This window comes from Magnolia sinica, chromosome 13 (assembly GCF_029962835.1).
Source record: "Magnolia sinica isolate HGM2019 chromosome 13, MsV1, whole genome shotgun sequence".
Lineage (NCBI taxonomy): Eukaryota > Viridiplantae > Streptophyta > Magnoliopsida > Magnoliales > Magnoliaceae > Magnolia > Magnolia sinica.
The window spans coordinates 52,718,558-52,742,004 of NC_080585.1; positions in this window are offsets into that span (position 1 = coordinate 52,718,558).

Here is a 23,447-nt window from a genome sequence, read left to right on the forward strand (position 1 = left end):
TGGTCGAATTTAGACTGTTTTGAGCTCATTGGAATGGTAACTTGACTAGCTTCATAATGAGACCAGAATTGTCTAATTCTGAAGCCGTTCGACTTCACAAAAGCACGTTGGAACTCTTCAATCTTCATTTTACAATTTGGATAGTTAATCTTTCCAAATCACGTGATCCAACAGAGATGCTCATAACGCCCTCATTTGATGTCGAATTGGGTCAATTTTTGGTAATGTAAAAGGTACTTTAATGTTTTTTCATTCTTGACTTGAATGTTCATATTCCGAGACCATTTGCGCATTTGTAAGTGGGATCGCAGTCGCCGGTCTTGAATTTTTTCTTCATCTCGTTTTCCAATAGTAACTCTCACATCAGTGGTCGAATTTAGACTATTTTGAGCTCATCCGAATGGAAACTCAACAAGCTTCCTAATGGGACCAGAATTGGCTAATTCTTAGACCGTTTGATATCTTAAAAGCATGTTGGAACTCCTCGAGGGTCATTTTACAATTTGGATTCTAAATCTTTTCAAATCACGTGATCCAAAGGAGACTCTCATAACTCCATCCTTTGATGTCGGATTGGGTCGATTTTTGGTCATCTAAAAGGTACTTTCGTGCTCTTTCAATCCTAACTTGAATCGTCGTATTGCGAGACCATTTGTGTATTTGTAAGTGGGACCACAATCGTCGGACCTGAATTTTTCCTTCATCTCCTTGTCCAATAGTAACCTTCATAACACTCTCTTCTGTGGTCGAATTTAGACAATTTTTAGCTCATTGGAATGGTAACTAGACAAGCTTCCTAATTAGACCAAAATTGTCTAATTCTGAGACCGTTTGATTTCACAAAAGCACGTTGGAACTCTTCTATCGTCATTTTTTAATTTGGATTGTTAATCTTTCGAAATCATGCAATCCAACGGAGATGCTCATAACTCCCATATTGAATGTCAGATTGGTCAATTTTTGGCCATCTGAAAGGTACTTTAGTACAATATCATTCCTAACTTGAATCTTCAAATTCCTAGACCATTTGCGCATCCATAAGTGGGATCGCAGTCGTCGGTCCTGAATTTTTCCTTCATCTCCTTCTCCAATAGTAACCTTCATAACTCTCTCTTTAGTGGTCAAATTTAGATTATTTTGAGTTCATTGGAATGGTAGCTCGACAAGCTTCCTAATGGGATCCGAATTGGCAAATTCTAACACCGTTCGATATCCCAAAGCACGTTGGAACTATTTAATCGTCATTTTGCAATTTGGATTGTTAATCTTTCAAAATCGCACGATCCAACGAAGATGCTCATAACTCCCTCGTTTGATGTCGGATTGGGGTCGATTTTGGGTAATTTGAAAGGTACTTTAGTGCTCTTTCAATCCTGACTTGAATCTTCGTATTCTGAGACCATTTGCGCATCCATAAGTGGGATCACAGTCGTAGGTCCAGAAGTTTTCCTTCATATCCTTATCCAATTGTAACCTTCATAACTCTCTCTTCAATGGTCGCATTTAGACTATTTTAAGGTCATTGGAATGGTAACACGACAAGCTTACTAATGGGACTAGAATTGACAAATTCTGAGATCGTTCGATATCCCAAATGCACGTTGAAACTCTTCGATCGTCATTTGCAATTTGGATTGTTAATCTTTTGAAATCGGGCAATCCAACGGAGATGCTCATAACTCCCTCATTTGATGTCAGATTGGGTCAATTTTTGGTCATCTGAAAGGTACTTTAACGATGTTTCATTCCTATCTTGAATCTTCGTATTCCGAGACCGTTTGCGCATCCGTAACTGCGATCGCAGTCGTCGGTCCTGAATTTTTCCTTCATCTCCTTGTCCAATACTAACTTTCATATATCTCTCTTTAGTGGTCGAATTTAGACTATTTTGAGCTCATTGGAATGGTAACTCGACAAGCTTCCTAAGTAGACTAGAATTGTCTAATTCTGAGACCGTTCAATATCCCAAAAGCACGCTGGAACTCTTCAATCATCATTTTGTAATTAGGATTGTTAATGTTTTCAAATCATGCGATCCAACGGAGATGCTCTTAATGGCCTCTTTTGATGTCGGAATGGGTCTATTTTTGGTCATTTGAAAAGTACTTTAGTGCTCTTTCATTCTTGACTTGAATCATCGTATTCTGAGACTATTTGCGCATCCGTAACTGGGATCGCAGTCGTTGGTCTTGAATTTTTCCTTTAACTCCTTGTCGAATAGTAACCTTCATAATTCTCTGATCAGTTGTCGAATTTTGACTTTTTGAGCTCATTGCAATGGTAACTCGACAAGCTTCCTAATGGGAACAGAATTGGCTAATTCTGAGACCGTTCGATATCCCAAAAGCACTTGGAACTCTTTGAACGTCATTTTGCAATTTGAATTGTTAATCTTTCCAAATCGTGCCCTCCAACGGAGATGCTCATTGCAATGGTCATTTGAAGGGTACTTTAGTGCTCTTTCATTAATGACTTGAATCATCATATTTCGAGATCATTTTTGCATCTGTAAGTGGGATCGCAGTCGTCGGTCTTGAATTTTTACTTCATTTCCTTGTCCAATAGTAACCTTCATAACTCTCTCTTCAGTGGTCAAATTTAGATTATTTTGAGATCGTTGGAATGGTAGCTCGACAAGCTTCCAAATGGGATCAGAATTGGCAAATTCTGACACCATTCAATATCCCAAAAGCACGTTGGAACTATTCGATCGTCATTTTGCAATTTGGACTGTTAATCTTTCGAAATCGCGCAATCCAACGGAGATGCTCATAACTCCCTCGTTTGATGTCGGATTAGGGTGGATTTTTGGTCATCTAAAAGGTACTTTACTACTCTTTCATTCCTGACGTGAATCATCGTATTTCGAGACCTTTGGCGCATCAGTAAGTGGGATCGCAGTCGTAGGTCCAGAATTTTTTCTTCTTCTCCTTGTCCAGTAGTAACCTTCATAACTCTCTCTTCAGTGGTCGAATTTAGACTATTTTGAGCTCATTGGAATGGTAACTCGACTAGCTTCATAATGAGACTAGAATTGTCTAATTCTGAGACCGTTCGAGATCACAAAAGCCAGTTGGAACTCTTCAATCTTCATTTTGCAATTTGAATTGTTAATCTTTCCAAATTGCGCGTTCCAACTAAGATGCTCATAACTCCCTCATTTAATGTCGAATTGGGTCAATTTTTAGTCATTTGAAAGGTACTTTAATGCCGTTTCATTCCTGACATGAATCTTCATATTTCGAGACCATTTGTGCATTCGTAAGTGGGATCGCAGTCGTCAGTCCTGAATTTTTCCTTCATCTCCTTGTCCAATAGTAACCTTCATAACAATCTCTTCTGTGGTCTAATTTAGACAATTTTGAGCTCATCGGAATGGTAACTTGACAAGCTTCCTAATGGGACCAAAATTGGCTAATTCTAAGACCGTTCGATGACCCAAAAGCACGCTGGAACTCCTCGATAGTCATTTTGCAATTTGGATTGTTAATCTTTCCAAATCGCGCGATCCAACGGAGATGCTCATAACTCCCTCATTTGATGTCGGATTGGGTCGATTTTTGGTCATCTAAAAGGTACTTTCGTGGTCTTTCATTCCTGACTTGAACCGTCGTAATGCGAGACCATTTGTGCATCCGTAAGTAGGATCGTAGTCGTCGGTCCTGAATTTTTCTTTCATCTCCTTGTCCAATAGTAACCTTCATAACACTCTCTTCTGTGGTCTAATTTAGACAATTTTGAGCTCATTAGAATGGTAACTCGACAAGCTTCCTACTTAGAACATAATTGTCTAACTCTAAGACCGTTCGATATCTTAAAAACACGTTGGAACTCTTCAATCATCATTTTTCAATTTGGATTGTTATTCTTTCCAAATCGCGCCATCCAATGGAGCTCCTCATAACTCCCTCATTGGCTATCGGATTGGGTCAATTTTTGGCCATCTGAAAAGTACTTTAGTGCTCTTTCATTCCTAGCTTGAATCATCATATTCCGAGACCATTTCCGCATCTGTAAGTGAGATCATAGTCGTTGGTCCTAAATTTTTCCTTCCTCTCCTTGTCCAATAGTAACCTTCATAACCCTCTCATCAGTGGTCGAATTTAGACTATTTTGAGCTCATTGGAATGGTAACTAGACAAGCTTCTTAATGGGATTTGAATTGTCAAATTCTAAGACCGTTCATATCCCAAAAGCACATTGGAACTCTTCAATCGTCATTTTGCAACTTGGATTGTTAATCTTTCGAAATTGCGTGATCCAACAGAGATGCTCATAACTCCCACATTTGAAGTCAGATTGGGTCGATTTTTGGTCATCTGAAAGGTACTTTAATGCTATTTTATTCCTGACCTGAATCTTCATATTCCAAGACCATTTGCGCATCCGTAAGTGGGATCGTAGTCGTCAGTCCCGAATTTTTCCTTCATCACCTTGCCCAATACTAACTTTCATATCTCTCTCTTCAGTGGCCGAATTTAAACTATTTTGAGCTCATTGGAATGGTAACTCGACTAGCTTCATAATGAGACCAAAATTGTCTAATTTTGAGATTGTTCGACATCCCAAAAGCTTGTTGGAACTCTTTGATTGTCATTTTGCAATTTGGATTATTAAACTTTCCAAATTGTGCAATCCAATGGAGATGCACATAACTCCCTCATTTGATGTCGGATTGGGTCGATTTTTGGTCATCTAAAAGGTACTTTAGTGCTCTTTCATTGCTGACTAGAATCATCGTATTCCGAGACCATTTGCACATCCGTAAGTGGGATCGTAATCGTTGGTCCTGAATTTTTCCTTCATCCCCTTGTCCAATAGTATCCTTCATAACTCTCAAATCAATGGTCAAATTTAGACTAATTTGAGCTCATTGGAATGGTTAGTCGACAAGCTTCCTAATGGGACCAGAATTGGCAAATTCTAAGACCGTTCGATATCCCAAAAGCACAATGGAACTCCTCGATCGTCATTTTGTAATTTGGATTGTTAATCTTTCCAAATTGTGTGATCCAACGGAGATGCTTATAATTCCCTCATTTGATGTCAGATTGGGTTGATTTTTGGTCAACTGAGAGATACTTTAATGCTGTTTCATTCCTGACTTGAATCTTCATATTCTGAGACCATTTGTGCATACGCAAGTGGGATCGCAGTCATCAGTCCTGAATTTTTCCTTCATCTCCTTGTCCAATACTAACTTTCATATCTCTCACTTCAGTGGTCGAATTTAGACTATTTTGAGCTCATTGGAATGGTAACTCGACTAGCTTCGTAATGAGACTAGAATTGCCTAATTCTGAGACCGTTCGACATCCCAAAAGCTCGTTGGAACTCTTCTATCATCATTTTGTAATTTGGATTGTTAATCTTTCGAAATCGCGTGATCCAACGGAGATGCTCATAACTCCCTCATTTGATGTCAGATTGGGTCGATTTTTAATCATCTAAAAGGTACTTTAATGCTGTTTCATTCCTGTCTTGAATCTTCGTATTCCGAGACCATTTGTGCATCCGTAAGTGTGATCGCAATCGTTGGTCCTGAATTTTTTCTTTCATCCCCTTGTCCAATAGTAACCTTCATAACTCTCACATTAGTGGTCTAATTTAGACTATTTTGAGCTCATTGGAATGGTAACTCAACAAGCTTCCTAATGGGACCAGAATTGGCTAATTCTGAGACCGTTCAATATCCCAAAAGCACGATGGAACTCCACGATCGTCATTTGGTAATTTGGATTGTTAATCGATCCAAATCATGCAATCCAATGGAGATGCTCTTAACTACCTCATTTGATTTCGGATTAAGTCAATTTTTGGTCATCTGAAAGGTACTTTAGTGCTCTTTCATTCCGGACTTGAATCGTCGTATTACAAGACCATTTGCGCATTCGTAAGTGGGATCGCAGTAACCTTCATAACTCTCACATCAGCGGTCGAATTAAGACTTTTTTAGCACATTGGAATGTTAACTCGATAAGCTTCCTAATGGGATCGGAATTTACAAATTCTGACACTGTTCAATATCCCAAAAGCACGTTGGAACTCCTCGATCACCATTTTGCAATTTGGTTTATTAATCTTTCCAAATCACGCGTTCCAAAGGAGTCCCTCATAACTCCCTCATTTGATGTCAGATTGGGTCAATTTTTGGTCATCTAAAAGGTAATTTAATGCTCTTTCATTCTTGACTTGAATCGTCATATTACCAGACCATTTGCGCATTCGTAAGTGGGATCGCAGTCGTCGGTCCTGAATTTCTTCTTCATCTCCTTCTCCAATAGTAACTTTCATAACTCTCACATCAGTGGTCGAATTTAGACTATTTTGAGCTCATCGGAATGGAAACTCAACAAGCTTCCTAATGGGAACAGAATTGGCTAATTCTTAGACCGTTCAATATCTCAAAAGCATGTTGGAACTCCTCGACAGTCATTTTTCAATTTAGAATCTTAATCTTTCCAAATAGCGTGATCTAAAGGAGACTCTCATAACTCCCTCCTTTGATGTCGGATTGGGTCAATTTTTGGTCATCTAAAAGGTACTTTCGTGCTCTTTCATTTGTTACTAGAATCATTGTATTCTGAGACCATTTGGGCATCCGTAAGTGGGATCGCAGTCGTCGGCCCTGAATTTTTCCTTCATCTCCTTGTCCAATAGTAACCTTCATAACACTCTCTTCTGTGGTCGAATTTAGACAATTTTGTGCTCATCGGAATGGTAACTCGACAAGCTTCCTAATTAGACCAAAATTGTCTAATTCTGAGACCGTTCGATATCCCAAAAGCACGTTGGAACTCTTCTATCGTCATTTTTCAATTTAGATTGTTAATATTTCAAAATTGCGCAATCCAATGGAGATGCTCATAACTCCCTCGTTGAATGTCGGATTGGGTCAATTTTTGGCCATCTGAAAGGTACTTTAGTACACTATCATTCCTTACTTGAATCTTCATATTCCCAGACCATTTGTGCATCGGTTAGTGGGCAGTCGTCGATCCTGAATTTTTCCTTCATCTCCTTGTTTAATAGTAACCTTCATAACTCTCTCTTCAGTGGTCGAATTTAGATTATTTTGAGCTCATTAGAATGGTAGCTAGACAAGCTTCCTAATGAGATCAGAATTGGCAAATTCTGACATAGTTCGATATCCCAAAAGCACGTTGGAACTATTCGTTCGTCATTTTGCAATTTGGATTGTTAATCTTTCAAAATTGCGTGATCTAACGGAGATGCTTATAACTCCTTCATTTGAAGTCGGATTGGGGTCAATTTTTGGTTATCTGAAAGGTACTTTTGTGCTCTTTCATTCCTGACTTGAATCGTCGTATTCCGAGCCCATTTGCGCATCCGTAAGTGGGATCGCAGTCGTAGGTCCAGAATTTTTCCTTCATCTCCTTGTCCAATAGTAACCTTCATAACTCTCTCTTTAGTGGTTGAATTTAGACTATTTTGACCTCATTAGAATGGTAACTCGAAAAGCTTCCTAATGGGACTAGAATTGGCAAATTCTGAGACCGTTCGATATCCCAAAAGCATGTTCGAACTCTTCGATCGTCATTTTGCAATTTGGATTGTTAATCTTTTGAAATCGCGTGATCCAACAGAGATGCTCAAAACTCTCCCATTTGATGTCAGATTGGGTCAATTTTTGGTCATCTGAAAGGCACTTTAATGCTGTTTCATTCCTGTTGAGACCATTTGCACATCCATAAGTGGGATCACAGTCGTCGGTCCTGAATTTTTCCCTCATCTCCTTGTCCAATACTAACTTTCATATCTCTCTCTTTAGTGGTCGAATTTAGACTATTTTGAGCTCATTGGAATGGTAACTCGACTAGCTTCATAATGAGACCAGAATTGTCTAATTCTGAGACTGTTCGTCATCCCAAAAGCTCGTTGCAACTCTTCGATCACCATTTTGCAATTTGGATAGTTAATCTTTCCAAATCGTGCAATCCAATGGAAATGCACATTACTCCCTCGTTTGATGTCGGCTTGGGTTAATTTTTGGTCATCTGAAAGGTGCTATAGTGCTCTTTCATTAATGACTAGAATCATCGTATTCCAAGACCATTTGCTCATCCGTAAGTGGGATCGCAATTGTTGGTCCTGAATTTTTCCTTCATCCTCTTGTCCAATAGTAACCTTCATAACTCTCACATCAGTGGTCAAATTTAGACTATTTTGAGCTCATTGGAATGGTAACTCGACAATCTTCCTAATGGGACCAGAATTGGCTAATTCTGAGACCGTTCGATATCCCCAAAGCCCGATGCAACTCCACGATCATCATTTTGTAATTTGGATTGTTAATCTTTCCAAATCACGCGATCCAATGAAGATACTCTTAACTGCCTTGTTTGATGTCGGATTAGGTCGATTTTTGGTCATCTAAAAGATACTTTAGTGCTCTCTCATTCTTGACTTGAATCGTCGTATTCCGAGACCATTTGCGCATCCGTAAGTGGGTTGCAGTTGTCGATTCTGAATATTTCCTTCATCTCCTTGTCCAATAGTAACCTTCATAACTCTCACATCAGTGGTCAAATTTAGACTATTTTGAGCTCATTGGAATGGTAACTTGACAAGCTTCCTAATGGGACCAGAATTGTCTAATTCTAAGACCGTTAGATCTCCTAAAAGGACATTGGAACTCTTTGATCGTCATTTTGTAATTTGAATTGTTAATCAATCCAAATCACGCGATCCAATGGAGATTGTCATAACTCCCTCATTTAATGTCGGATTGGGTCGATTTTTGGTCATCTGAAAGGTACTTTAGTGCTCTTTCATTAATGACTTGAATCGTCATATTCTGATACCATTTTTGCATCCGTAAGTGGGATCACCGTCGTGGGTCCTGAATGTTACCTTCATCTCCTTGTCTAATAGTAACCTTCATAACTCTCTCTTCAGTGGTCGAATTTAGATTATTTTGAACTCATTGGAATGGTAACTCGACAAGCTTCCTTATGGGACTAGAATTGCTAATTTTGAGATAGTTCGATATCCCAAAAGCACATTGGAAATCCTCAATCGTCTATTTAAAATTTGGATTGTTAACCTTTCCAAATCGCGGGATCCAAAGGAGACTGTTGGAACTCCCTCCTTTGATGTCAGATTGGGTCAATTTTTGGTCATCTGAAAGGTACTTTAGTGCTCTTCCCTTCCTAACTTGAATCATCGTATTTAGAGACCTTTTATGCATCCTTCTGAGGGATCACAGTCGTTGGTCCTGAATTTTTCCTTCATCTCCTTGTCAAATAGTAACCTAAATAACTCTCTTCCATTGTCGAATTTAGCCTATTTTGAGCTCATTGGAATGGTAACTGGACAAGCTTCGTAATCAGACCAGATTTCTCTAATTCTGAGACCGTTTAATTTCTGAAAAGAACGTTGGAACTCTTCGAACGTCATTTGGTAGTTAGGATTGTTAATCTTTCCAAATCGCGCGATCCAATGGAGATGCTCTGAACTGCCTCGTTTGATGTCAGATTGGGTCGATTTTTGGTCATCTGAAAGGTCCTTTAGTGCTCTTTCATTCATGACTTGAATCTTCATATTCTGAGACCATTTGCATATCCATAAGTGAGATCGCAGTCGTTGGTCCTGAATTTTTCCTTCATCTCCTTGTCCAATAGTAACCTGCATAACTATCTCTTCAGTGGTCAAATTTAGATTATTTTGATCTCATTAGAATGGTAACTTGACAAGCTTCCTAATGGGATAAGAATTGGCAAATTCTGACACTGTTCGATATCCCAAAAGCATGTTGGAACTCTTCGATCATCATTTTACAATTTGGGTTTTTAATCTTTCGAAATCACATAATCCAACGGATTTGCTCATAACTCCCCCATTTGATGTCAGAGTGGGTCAATTTTTGGTCATCTGAAAGCAACTTTAATGCTGTTTCATACCTGACAATCTTTGTATTCCTAGACCATTTGCACATCCGTAAGTGGGATTGCAGTCGTCGGTCCTGAATTTTTCCTTTATCTCCTAGTCTAGTACTAACTTTAATAACTCTCACATCAGTAGTCGAATTAGACTATTTTGAGCTCACCGGAAGGGTAACTCGACAAGCTTCCTAATGGGACCAGAATTGGCTAATTCTGAGATCGTTCGTTATCCGAAAAGCATGTTGGAACTCTTTGATCGTCATTTTGCAATTTGAATTGTTAATCTTTCCAAATCGTGTGATCCAACAGAGATGCTCATAACTCACTTGTTTAATGTCGGATTGGGTCGATATTTGGTCTTCTGAAAGGTACTTTAATGCTCTTTCATTAATTAGTTGAATTGTCGTATTCTAAGACCATTTTTGCATCCGTAAGTGGGATCGCTGTCATTGGTCCTGAATTTTTCCATCATCTCCTTGTCCAATAGTAACCTTCATAACTCTCTCTTCATTGTCATATTTAGACTATTTTGAGCTCATTAGAATGGTAACTCGACAAGCTTCCTAATTAGACCAGAATTGTTTAATTCTAAGACCGTTCGATATCCCAAAAGCACGTTGGAACTCTTCAATCATCATTTTGTAATTAGGATTGTTAATCTTTCAAAATCGCGCTATCCAACGGAGATGCTCATAACTCCCACATTTGTTGTCAGATTGGGTTAATTTTTGGTCATCTGAAAGTACTTTAATGATGTTTCATTCTTGACTTAAATCTTCATATTCCGAGACCATTTGCGCATCCGTAAGTGGGATCGCAGTCGTCGGTCCTGAATTTTTCCTTCATCTCCTTGTCCAATACTAACTTTCATATCTCTCTCTTCAGTGGTGGAATTTAGACTATTTTGAGCTCATTGGAATGGTAACTCGACTAGCTTCATAATTAGACCAGAATTGTCTAATTCTGAGACCGTTCGACATCCCAAAATCTCGTTGGAACACTTCAATCATCATTTTGCAATTTGGATTGTTAAACTTTCTAAATTGTGTAATCCAATGGAGATGCAAATAACTCCCTTGTTTGATGTCGGGTTGGGTCAATTTTTGGTCATCTGAAAGGTACTTTAGTCCTATTTCGTTGCTGACTAGAATCATCATATTCCGAGACCATTTGCACATCCATAAGTGGGATCGCAATCATTGGTCCTGAATTTTTCCTTCATCCCCTTGTCCAATAGTATCCTTCATAACTCTCACATTAGTGGTCAAATTTAGACTATTTTGAGCTCATTGGAATGGTAACTCAACAAGCTTCCTAATGGGACCAAAATTGGCTAATTCTGAGACCATTTGATATCCCAAAAGCACAATGGAACTCCTCGATCGTCATTTTGTAATTTGGATTGTTAATCTTTCCAAATCGCGGGATCCAAAGGAGACTGTCATAACTCCCTCCTTTAATGTCGAATTGGGTCAATTTTTGGTCATCTGAAAGGTACTTTAATGTTGTTTCATTCCTGACAATCTTTGTATTCCTATACCATTTGCGCATCCATAAGTGGGATCGTAGTCCTCGGTCCTGAATTTTTCCTCTCTCCTTGTCCAATACTAACTTTCATAACTCTCACATCAGTGGTCAAATTTAGACTATTTTGAGCTCACTGGAATGGTAACTCGACAAGCTTCCTAATGGGACCAGAATTGACTAATTCTGAGACCGTTCGATATCTAAAAAGCACGTTGGAACTCTTTTATCATCATTTTGCAATTTGAATTGTTAATCTTTCCAAATCGTGTGATCCAACAGAGATGCTCATAACTTAATCGTTTGATGTCGGATTGGGTCGATATTTGGTCTTCTGAAAGGTACTTTAATGCTCTTTCATTAATTAGTTGAATCATCGTATTCCAAGACCATTTTTGCATCCGTAAGTGGGATCACTGTCATTGGTCCTGAATTTTTCCATCATCTCCTTGTCCAATAGTAACCTTCATAACACTCTCTTTATTTGTCGAATTTAGACTATTTTGAGCTCATTGGAATGGTAACTCGACAAGCTTCGTAATGGGACCAGAATTGTCTAATTCTGAGACCGTTTGATATCCCAAAAGCATGTTGGAACTCTTCGATCATCATTTTGCAACTTGGATTTTTAATATTTCAAAATCGTGCGATCCAATGGAGATGCTCATAACTCCCACATTTGATGTCAGATTGGGCAATTTTTGGTCATCTGAAAGTACTTTATTGCTGTTTCATTCCTGACTTGAATCTTCATATCCCAATACCATTTGCGCATCCGTACATGGGATCGTAGTCGTTGGTCCTAAATTTTGCCATCATCTCCTTGTCCAATACTAACTTTCCTATCTCTTTCTTCAGTGGTCAAATTTAGAGTATTTTGAGCTCATTGGAATGGTAACTCGACTAGCTTCATAATGAGACCAGAATTGTCTAATTTTGAGACCGTTCGACATCCCAAAAGCTCGTTGGAACTCTTTGATCGTCATTTTGCAATTTGGATTGTTAAACTTTCCAAATTGTGCAATCCAAAGGAGATGCACATAACTCCCTCGTTTGATGTCGGATTGGGTCAATTTTTAGTCATCTGAAGGGTACTTTAGTACTATTTCATTGCTGACTAGAATCATCATATTCCGAGTCCATTTGCGCATCCGTAAGTGGGATCGTAATCGTTGGTCCTGAATTTTTCCTTCATCCCCTTGTCCAATAGTATCCTTCATAACTCTCACATCAGTGATCAAATTTAGACTATTTTGAGCTCATTGGAATGGTAACTCGACAAGCTTCCTAATGGGACTAGAATTGGCTAATTCTGAGGGCATTCGATATCCCAAAAGCACAATGGAACTCCTCGATCGTCATTTTGTAATTTGGATTGTTAATCTTTCCAAATCACGTGATCCAACGGAGATGCTTATAACTCCCTCATTTGATGTCAGATTGGGTCAATTTTTGGTCATCTGAAAGGTACTTTAATGCTGTTTCATTCCTGACTTGAATCTTCATATTCCGAGACCATTTGTGCATACTTAAGTGGGATCGCAGTTGTGGGTCCTGAATTATTCCTTCATCTCCTTGTCCAATACTGACTTTCATATCTCACTCTTAAGTGGTCAAGTTTAGACTATTTTGAGATCATTGGAGTGGTAACTCGACTAGCTTCATAATGAGACCAGAATTGCCTAATTCTGAGACCGTTTGACATCCCAAAAGCTTGTTGGAACTCTTCGATCATCATTTTACAATTTAGATTCAAAATCGTGCAATCCAATGGAGATGGTCATAACTCGCTCGTTTGATGTCGGATTGGGGCAATTTTTGGTCATTTGAAAGGTACTTTAGTGCTCTTTCATTAATGACAGGAATCGTCGTATTCCGATGCCATTTTTGCATCCGTAAGTGGGATCACCATCGCGAGTCTTGAATGTTACCTTCATCTCCTGGTCCAATAGTAACCTTCATTACTCTCTCTTTAGTGGTCGAATTTAGATTATTTTGAGCTCATTGGAATGGTAACTCGACAAGCTTCCTTATGGGACCAGAATTGCTAATTCTGAGACCGTTCGATATCCCAAAAGCACGTTAGAACTCCTCGATCGTCTTTTTAAAATTTGGATTGTTAACCTTTCAAAATCGTGGGATCCTAAGGAGACTATCATAACTCACTCCTTTGATGTCGAATTGGGTCAATTTTTGGTCATCTGGAAGGTACTTTAGTGCTCTTTCCTTCCTGACTTGAATCATCATATTCAGAGACCATTTATGCATCCTTCAGAGGGATCGCAGTCGTTGGTCCTGAATTTTTCCTACATCTCCTTATCCAGTAGTAACCTTCACAACTCTCTCTTCCATTGTCAAATTTAGCCTATTTTGAGCTATTGGAATGGTAACTCGACAAGCTTCCTAATCAGACCAGAATTGTCTAATTCTGAGACCGTTTGATATCCGAAAAGAACGTTGGAACTCTTCAATCGTCATTTGGCAATTAGGATTGTTAATATTTCCAAATTGCACGATCCAATGGAGATGCTCTGAACTGCCTTGTTTGATGTCAGATTGGGTCAATTTTTAGTCATCTGAAAGGTACTTTAGTGCTCTTGCATTCATGACTTGAATCTTCATATTCCGAGACCATTTGCATATCCACAAGTGGGATTGCAGTCGTCGGTCTTGAATTTTTCCTTCATCTCCTTGTCCAATAGTAACCTTCATAACTATCTCTTCAGTGGTCGAATTTAGATTATTTTGAGCTCATTGGAATGGTAAGTTGACAAGCTTCCTAATGGGACAAGAATTGTTAAATTCTGACACCATTCGAAATCCCAAAAGCATGTTGCAACTCTTCGATCGTCATTTTGTAATTTCAGTTTTTAATCTTTCGAAAACTCGTAATCCAACGGTTTTGCTCATAACTCCCCCATTTGATGTTAGATTGGGTCAATTTTTGGTCATCTGAAAGGTACTTTAATGTTGTTTCATTCCTGACTTGAATCTTTGTATTCCTAGACCATTTGCGCATCCGTAAGTGGGATCATAGTCGTTGGTCCTGAATTTTTCCGTCATCTCCTTATCCAATACTAACTTTCATAACCCTAACATCAGTGGTCGATTTTAGACTATTTTGAGCTCATCGGAATGATAACTCATAAGCTTCCTAATGGGACCAGAATTGGCTAATTTTTAGACCGTTCCATATCCTAAAAGCACGTTGGAACTCTTTGATCATCATTTTACAATTTGAATTGTTAATCTTTCCAAGTTGCATAATCCAACAGAGATGCTCATAACTCCCTTGTTTAATGTCAGATTGGGTCGATATTTGGTCTTCTAAATGGTACTTTAATGCTCTTTCATTAATTAGTTGAATCATCGTATTCCAAGACCATTTTTGCATCTGTAAGTGAGATCGCCGTCATTGGTCCTGAATTTTTCCTTCATCTCCTTGTCCAATAGTAACCTTCATAACTCTTTCTTCTTTTGTCGAATTTAGACTATTTTTAGCTCATTGGAATGGTAACTCGACAAGCTTCCTAATTAGACCAGAATTGTCTAATTCTGACACTGTTTGATATCCCAAAAGCACGTTGGAACTCTTCGATCGTCATTTCGTAATTAGGATTGTTAAACTCTCCAAATCACGCGATCCAACGGAGATGCTCTTAATAGCCTGTTTTGATGTCAGAATGGGTCGATTTTTGGTCATCCGAAAGGTACTTTAGTTCTCTTTCATTCCTGACTTGAATCATCGTATTCCGTGACCATTTGCGCATCCGTAATTGGGATCACAGTCGTCAGTCTTGAATTTTTCCTTTACGTCCTTATCCAATATTAACCTTCATAGTTCTCAGATCAATGGTTGAATTTAGACTTTTTGAGCTCATTGGAATGGTAACTCGACAAGCTTCCTAATGGGACCAGAATTGGCTAATTCTAAGACCGTTCGATATCCCAAAAGCACGTTGGAACACTTTGATCATCGTTTTGCAATTTGAATTGTTAATCTTTCCAAATCGCGCGATCCAATGGAGATGCTCATAACTCCCTTATTTGATGTTAGATTGGATCAATTTTTGGTCATCTAAAAGGTACTTTCGTGGTCTTTCATTCCTGACTTGAACCGTCGTCTTGCGAGACTATTTGTGCATCCATAAGTTGGATCGCAATCATTGGTCCTGAAATTATCCTTCATCTCCTTGTCCAATAGTAACCTTCATAACACTCTCTTCCGTGGTCTAATTTAGACAATTTTGAGCTCATTGGAATGGTAACTCGACAAGCTTCCTAATTAGCCTAGAATTGTCTAACTCTGAGACCGTTCAATATCCTAAAAACACATTGGAACTCTTTGATTGTCATTTTGCAATTTTGATTGTTAATCTTTCCAAATGGCACGTCCAACGGAGATGCTCATAACTTCCTCATTTGATGTCGGATTGGGTCAATTTTTGGTCATCTGAAAGGTACTTTAGTGCTTTTTCATTCCAGACTTGAATCGTCAAATTCCGAGACCATTTGCGCATCTCTTAGTGGGATCGCAGTCATAGGTCTAGAATTTTTCCTTCATCTCGTTACCCAATAGTAACCTTCATAACCCTCTCTTCAGTGGTCGAATTTAGACTATTTTGAACTCATTGGAATGGTAACTCGACAAGCTTCTTAATGGGATTAGAATTGTCTAATTCTGAGACCGTTCGATATCCTAAAAGCACATTGAAACTCTTCGATCGTCATTTTGCAACTTGGATTGTTAATCTTTCGAAATCGCGCGATCCAATGGAGATGCTCATAACTCCCATATTTGATGTCAGATTCGGTCAATTTCTGGTCATTTGAAAGTAGTTTAATGCTGTTTCATCCCTGACTTGAATCTTCATATTCCGAGACCATTTGCGCATCCGTAAGTGGGATCGCAGTCGTCGGTCCTGAATTTTTCCTTCATCTCCTTGGCCAATACTAACTTTCATATCACTCTCTTCAGTGGTCGAATTTAGAGTATTTTGAGCTCATTGGAATGGTAACTTGACTAGCATCATAATGAGACTAGAATTGTCTAATTCTGAGACCGTTCGTCATCCCAAAAGCTCGTTGGAACTCTTCGATCGCCAATTTGCAATTTGGATTGTTAAACTTTCCAAATTGTATAATCCATTGGAGATGCACATAACTCCCTCGTTTGATGTCGGATTGGGTCAATTTTTGGTCATCTGAAAGGTACTTTAGTGTTATTTCGTTGCTGACTAGAATCATCATATTCCGAGACCATTGTGCATCCGTAAGTGGGATTGCCATCATTGGTCCTGAATTTTTCCTTCATCCCCTTGTCCATTAGTATCCTTCATTACTCTCACATCAGTGGTCAAATTTAGACTATTTTGCGCTCATTGGAATGGTAACTCGACAAGCTTCCTAATGGGACCAGAATTGGCTAATTTTGAGATCGTTCGATATACCAAAAGCACAATGGAAAGCCTTGATCATCATTTTGTAATTTGGATTGTTAATCTTTCCAAATCGCGGTATCCGAAGGAGACTGTCATAACTCCCTCCTTTGATGTCGGATTGGGTCGATTTTTGGTCATCTGAAAGGTACTTTAGTGCTCTTTCCTTCCTGACTTGAATCATCGTATTCAGAGACCATTTATGCATCCTTTAGAGGGATCGCAGTCATCGTCCTGAATTTTTCCTTCATCTCCTTGTCCAAAAGTAACCTTCATAACTCTCTCTTCCATTGTCGAATTTAGCCTATTTTGAGCTCATTGGAATGGTAACTCGACAAGCTTCCTAATTAGACTAAAATCGTCTAATTCTGAGACCGTTCGATATCCGAAAAGAGCGTTGGAACTCTTCGATCGTCATTTGGCAATTAGGATTGTTAATCTTTCCAAATCGCGCGATCCAAAGGAGATGCTCTGAACTGCCTCGTTTGATGTCAGATTGGGTCGATTTTTGGTCATCTGAAAGGTACTTTAGTGCTCTTTCATTCATGACTTGAATCTTCATATTCCGAGATCATTTGCATATCCATAAGTGGGATCGCAGTCTTTGGTCCCGAATTTTTCCTTCATCTCCTTGTCCAATACTAACCTTCATAACTATCTCTTCAGTGGTCGAATTTCGAATATTTTAAGCTCGATGGAATGGAAACTCGACAAGCTTCCTAATGGGACCAGAATTGGCTAATTCTTAGACCGTTCAATATCCCAAAAGCATGTTGGAACTCCTCGACAGTCATTTTGCAATTTGGATTCTTAATCTTTCCAAATCGCACGATCCAAAGGAGACTCTCAAAACTCCCTCCTTTAATGTCGGCTTGGGTCGATTTTTGGTCATTTGAAAGGTACTTTAGTGCTCTTTCATTAATGACTAGAATCATCGTATTCCAAGACCATTTGCGCATCCGTAAGTGGGATCGCAGTCGTTGGTCCTAAATTTTTCCTTCATCCCCTTGTCTAATAGTAACCATCATAACTCTCACATCAGTGGTCAAATTTAGACTATTTTGAGCTCATTGGAATGGTAACTTGACAAGCTTCGTAATGGGACCCAAATTGGCTAATTCTGAGACCGTTCGATATCCCAAAAGCACGATGGAACTCTACGATTGTCATTTTGTAATTTGGATTGTTAATCTTTCCAAATCACGCGATCCAATGGAGATGCTCTTAACTACCTCGTATGATGTCGGATTAGGTCGATTTTTAGTCATCTGAAAGGTACTTTAGTGCTCTTTCATTCTTGACTTGAATCGTCATATTTCGAGACCATTTGCGCATCCGTAAGTGGGTTGCAGTCGTCCATCCTGAATTTGTCCTTCATCTCCTTGTCCAATAGTAACCTTTATAACTCTCATATTAGTGGTCAAATTTAGACTATTTTGTGCTCATTGGAATGGTAACTCGACAAGCTTCCTAATGGGACCAGAATTGGCTAATTTTCAAACCGTTCGATCTCCCAAAAGCACGTTGGAAATCTTTGATCATCATTTTGTAATTTGATTTGTTAATCAATCCAAATTATGCGATCCAACGGAGATGCTCATAACTCCCTCGTTTGATGTCGGATTGGGTCAAGTTTTGGTCATCTGAAAGGTACTTTAGTGCTCTTTCATTAATGACATGAATCGTCGGATTCTGATACCATTTTTACATCCGTAACTGGGATCGCTGTCGTGGGTCCTGAATGTTACCTTCATCTCCTTGTCCAATAGTAACCTTCATTACTCTCTCTTCAGTGGTCGAATTTAGATTATTTTGAGCTCATTGGAATAGTAACTCGACAAGCTTCCTTATGGGACTAGAATTGCTAATTCTGATACCGTTCGATATCCCAAAAGCACGTTGGAACTCCTCCATCGTCTTTTGAAAATTTGGATTGTTAACCTTTCCAAATCGCAGGATCCAAAGAAGACTATCGTAACTCCCTCCTTTGATGTTGAATTGGGTCGATTTTTAGTCATCTGAAGGGTACTTTAGTGCTCTTTCCTTCCTGACTTGAATCATCATATTCAGAGACCATTTATGCATCCTTCAGAGGGATCGCAGTCATTGGTCCTGAATTTTTCCTTCATCTCCTTGTCCAATAGTAACCTTCATAACTCTCTCTTCCGTTGTCGAATTTAGCCTATTTTGAGCTATTGGAATGGTAACTCGACAAGCTTCCTAATCAGACCAGAATTATCTAATTCTGAGACCGTTCGATATCCGAAAAGAACGTTGGAACTCTTCAATCGTCATTTGGCAATTAGGATTGTTAATCTTTCCAAATCACGCGATCCAATGGAGATGCTCTGAACCGCCTTGTTTGATGTCAGATTGGGTCAATTTTTAGTCATCTGAAAAGTAATTTAGTGCTCGTGCATTCATGACTTGAATCTTCATATTTCGAGACCATTTGCATATCCATAAATGGGATCGCAGTCGATGGTCTTAAATTTTTCCTTCATCTCCTTGTCCAATTGTAACCTTCATAATTATCTATTCAGTGGTCGAATTTAGATTATTTTGAGCTCATTGGAATAGTAACTTGACCAGCTTCCTAATGGGACAAGAATTGGTAAATTCTGACACTGTTCGATATCCCAAAAGCATGCTGGAACTCTTCGATCATCATTTTGCAATTTGGGTTTTTAATCTTTCGAAATCGCATAATCCAACGGATTTGCTCATAACTCCCCCATTTAATGTCAGATTGGGTCAATTTTTAGTCATCTAAAAGGTACTTTAATGTTGTTTCATTCCTGACTTGAACCTTTGTATTCCTAGACCATTTGCGCATCCGTAAGTGGGATCACAGTCGTCGGTCCTAAATTTTTCCTTCATCTCCTTGTCCAATACTAACTTTCATAACTCGCACATCTGTGGTCGAATTTAGACTATTTTGAGCTCATCGGAATGGTAACTCACAAGCTTCCTAATGGGACCAGAATTGGCTAATTCTTAGACCGTTTGATATCCCAAAAGCATGTTGGAACTCTTTGATCATCATTTTGCAATTTGAATTGTTAATCTTTCCAAATAGCGTGATCCAACAAAGATGCTCATAACTCCCTTGTTTGATGTCGGATTGGGTCGATATTTGTTCTTCTGAATGGTACTTTAATGCTCTTTCATTAATTAGTTGAATCATCGTATTCCAAGACCATTTTTGCATCCGTAAGTGGGATCGCCGTCATTGGTCCTGAATTTTTTCTTCATCTCCTTGTCCAATACTAACCTTCATAACTCTCTTTTCTTTTGTCGAATTTAGACTATTTTGAGCTCATTGGAATGGTAACTCGACAAGCTTCCTAATTAGACCAGAATTGTCTAATTCTGACACCGTTCGATATCCCAAAAGCATGTTGGAACTCTTCGATCGTCATTTCGTAATTAGGATTGTTAATCTTTCCAAATCATGCGATCCAATGGAGATGCTCTTAACAGCCTCTTTTGATGTCGGAATGGGTCGATTTTTGGTCATCCGAAAGGTACTTTAGTGCTCTTTCATTCCTGACTTGAATCATCGTATTCCGTGACCATTTGTGCATCCGTAACTGGGATCGCAGTCATCGGTCTTGAATTTTTCCTTTACCTCCTTATCCAATAGTAACCTTCATTAATCTCATATCAGTGGTCGAATTTAGACTTTTTGAGCTCATTGGAATGGTAACTCGACAAGCTTCCTAATGGGACCAGAATTGGCTAATTCTAAGACCGTTCAATATCCTAAAAGCACGTTGGAACTCTTTGATCATCATTTTGTAATTTGAATTGTTAATCTTTCCAAATCGCACGATCCAACGAGGATGCACATAACTCCGTCGTTTGATGTCGGATTGGGTTGATTTTTGGTGATCTGAAAGATACTTTAGTCCTCTTTCACTAATGACTTTAATCGTCATATTCCGATATCATTTTTGCATCTATAAGTGGGATCGCAGTCGTCGGTCCTGAATTTTTCCTTCATTTCCTTGTCCAATAGTAACCTTCATAGCTCTCTCTTCTGTGGTTAAATTTAGATTATTTTGAGCTCGTTGGAATGCTAACTCGATAAGCTTCTTAATGGGATTAGAATTGGCAAATTCTGACACTGTTCAATATCCAGAAAGCACGTTGGAACTTCACGATCGTCGTTTTGCAATTTGGTTTGCTAATCTTTCCAAATCGCATGATCCAAAGGAGACCCTCATAACTCCCTCATTTGATGTCAGATTGGGTCAATTTTTGGTCATCCGAAAGCTAATTTAGAGCTCTTTCATTCTTGACTTGAATCCTCGTATTCCCAGACCATTTATGCATCCGTAAGTGGGATCGCAGTCGTCGGTCCTGAATTTTTCCTTCATCTCCTTGCCTAATTGTAACCTTCATAACTCTCTCTTCAGTGGTTGAATTTAGACTATTTTGACCTCATTGGAATGGTAACTTGACTAGCTTCATAATGAGACCAGAATTGTCTAATTCTGAGACCGTTCGACATCACAAAAGCCCGTTGGAACTCTTCAATCTTCATTTTGCATTTTGGATTGTTAATCTTTCCAAATTGTGCGATCCAATAAAGATGCTCATAAGTCCCTCTTTTGATGTTGAATTGGGTCAATTTTTGGTCATCTGAAAGGTACTTTAATGCTGTTTCATTCCTGACTTGAATCTTCGTATTCCGAGACCATTTGCGCATTCGTAAGTGCGATCACAGTCATCGGTCCTAAATTTTTCCTTCATCTCCTTGTCCATTAGTAACCTTCATAACACTCTCTTCTTTACTATAATTTAGACAATTTTGAGCTCAATAGAATGGTAACTCGACAAGCTTCCTAATGAGACCAAAATTGGTTAATTCTGAGACTCTTTGATATCCCAAAAGCACGTTGGAACTCCTCGATAGTAATTTTGCAATTTGGATTGTTAATCTTTCCAAATCGCGTGATCCAATGGAGATGCTCATAACTCCCACATTTGATGTCAGATTGGGTCGATTTTTGGTCATCTAAAAGGTACTTTCGTGGTCTTTCATTACTAACGTGAATCGTTGTCTTGCGAGACTATTTGTGCATCCATAGGTGGGATCGCAGTTGTCGGTCCTGAATTTCTCCTTCATCTCCTTGTCCAATAGTAACCTTCATAACACTCTCTTCTGTGGTCTAATTTAGACAATTTTGAGCTCATTGGAATGGTAACTCGACAAGCTTCCTAATTAGACCAGAATTGTCTAACCTGAGACCGTTCGATATCCCAAAAACACGTTGGAACTCTTTGATCGTCATTTTACAATTTTGATTGTTAATCTTTCCAAATCGAGCGATCCAATGGAGATGCTCATAACTTCCTCATTTGATGTCGGATTGGGTCAATTTTTGGTCATCCGAAAGGTACTTTAGTGCTTTTTCATTCCCATCTTGAATCGTCATATTCCGAGACCATTTGCGCATCCCTAAGTGGGATCGCAGTCGTAGGTTTAGAATTTTTCCTTCATCACCTTGCCCAATAGTAACCTTCATAACCCTCTCTTCAGTGGTCGAAGTTAGACTATTTTGAGCTCATTGGAATGGTAACTCGATAAGCTTCTTAATGGGATTAGAATTGTCTAATTCTAAGACCGTTTGATATCCCAAAAGCATGTTGGAACTCTTCGATCGTCGTTTTGCAACTTGGATTGTTAATCTTTATAAATCGCATGATCCAATGAAGATGCTCATAACTCCCACATTTGATGTCAGATTGGGTCAATTTTTGGTCATCTGAAAGTACTTTAATGTTGTTTCATCCCTGACTTGAATCTTCATATTCCGTGACCATTTCCGCATCCGTAAGTGGGATCGCAGTCGTCGGTCCTCAATTTTTCCTTCATCTCCCTGCCCAATACTAACTTTCATATCTCTCTCTTCAGTGGTGGAATTTAGAGTATTTTGAGCTCATTGGAATGGTAACTCGACTAGCTTCATAATGAGACCAGAATTGTCTAATTCCGATATCATTTGACATCCCAAAAGCTCGTTGGAACTCTTCGATCGTCATTTTGCAATTTGGATTGTTAAACTTTCCAAATTGTACAATCCATTGAGATGCACATAACTCCCTCGTTTGATGTCGGATTGGGTCGATATTTTGTCATCTCAAAGGTACTTTAGTGCTATTTCGTTGCTGACTAGAATCATCATATTCCGAGACCATTTCCCATCCGTTAGTGGGATCGCAATCGTTGGTCCTGAATTTTACCTTCATCCCCTTGTCCAATAGTATCCTTCATAACCCTCACATCAGTGGTCAAATTTAGACTATTTTGAGCTCATTGGAATGGTAACTCGACAAGCTTCCTAATGGGACCAGAATTGGCTAATTCTGAGACCGTTCGTTATCCCAAAAGTACAATGGAACTCCTCGATCGTCATTTTGAAATTTGGATTGTTAATCTTTCCAAATCACGGGATCCAAAGGAGACTTTCGTAACTCCCTCCTTTGATGTCAGATTGGGTCGATTTTTGGTCATCTGAAAGGTACTTTAATGCTCTTTCCTTCCTGACTTGAATCATCGTATTCAAAGACC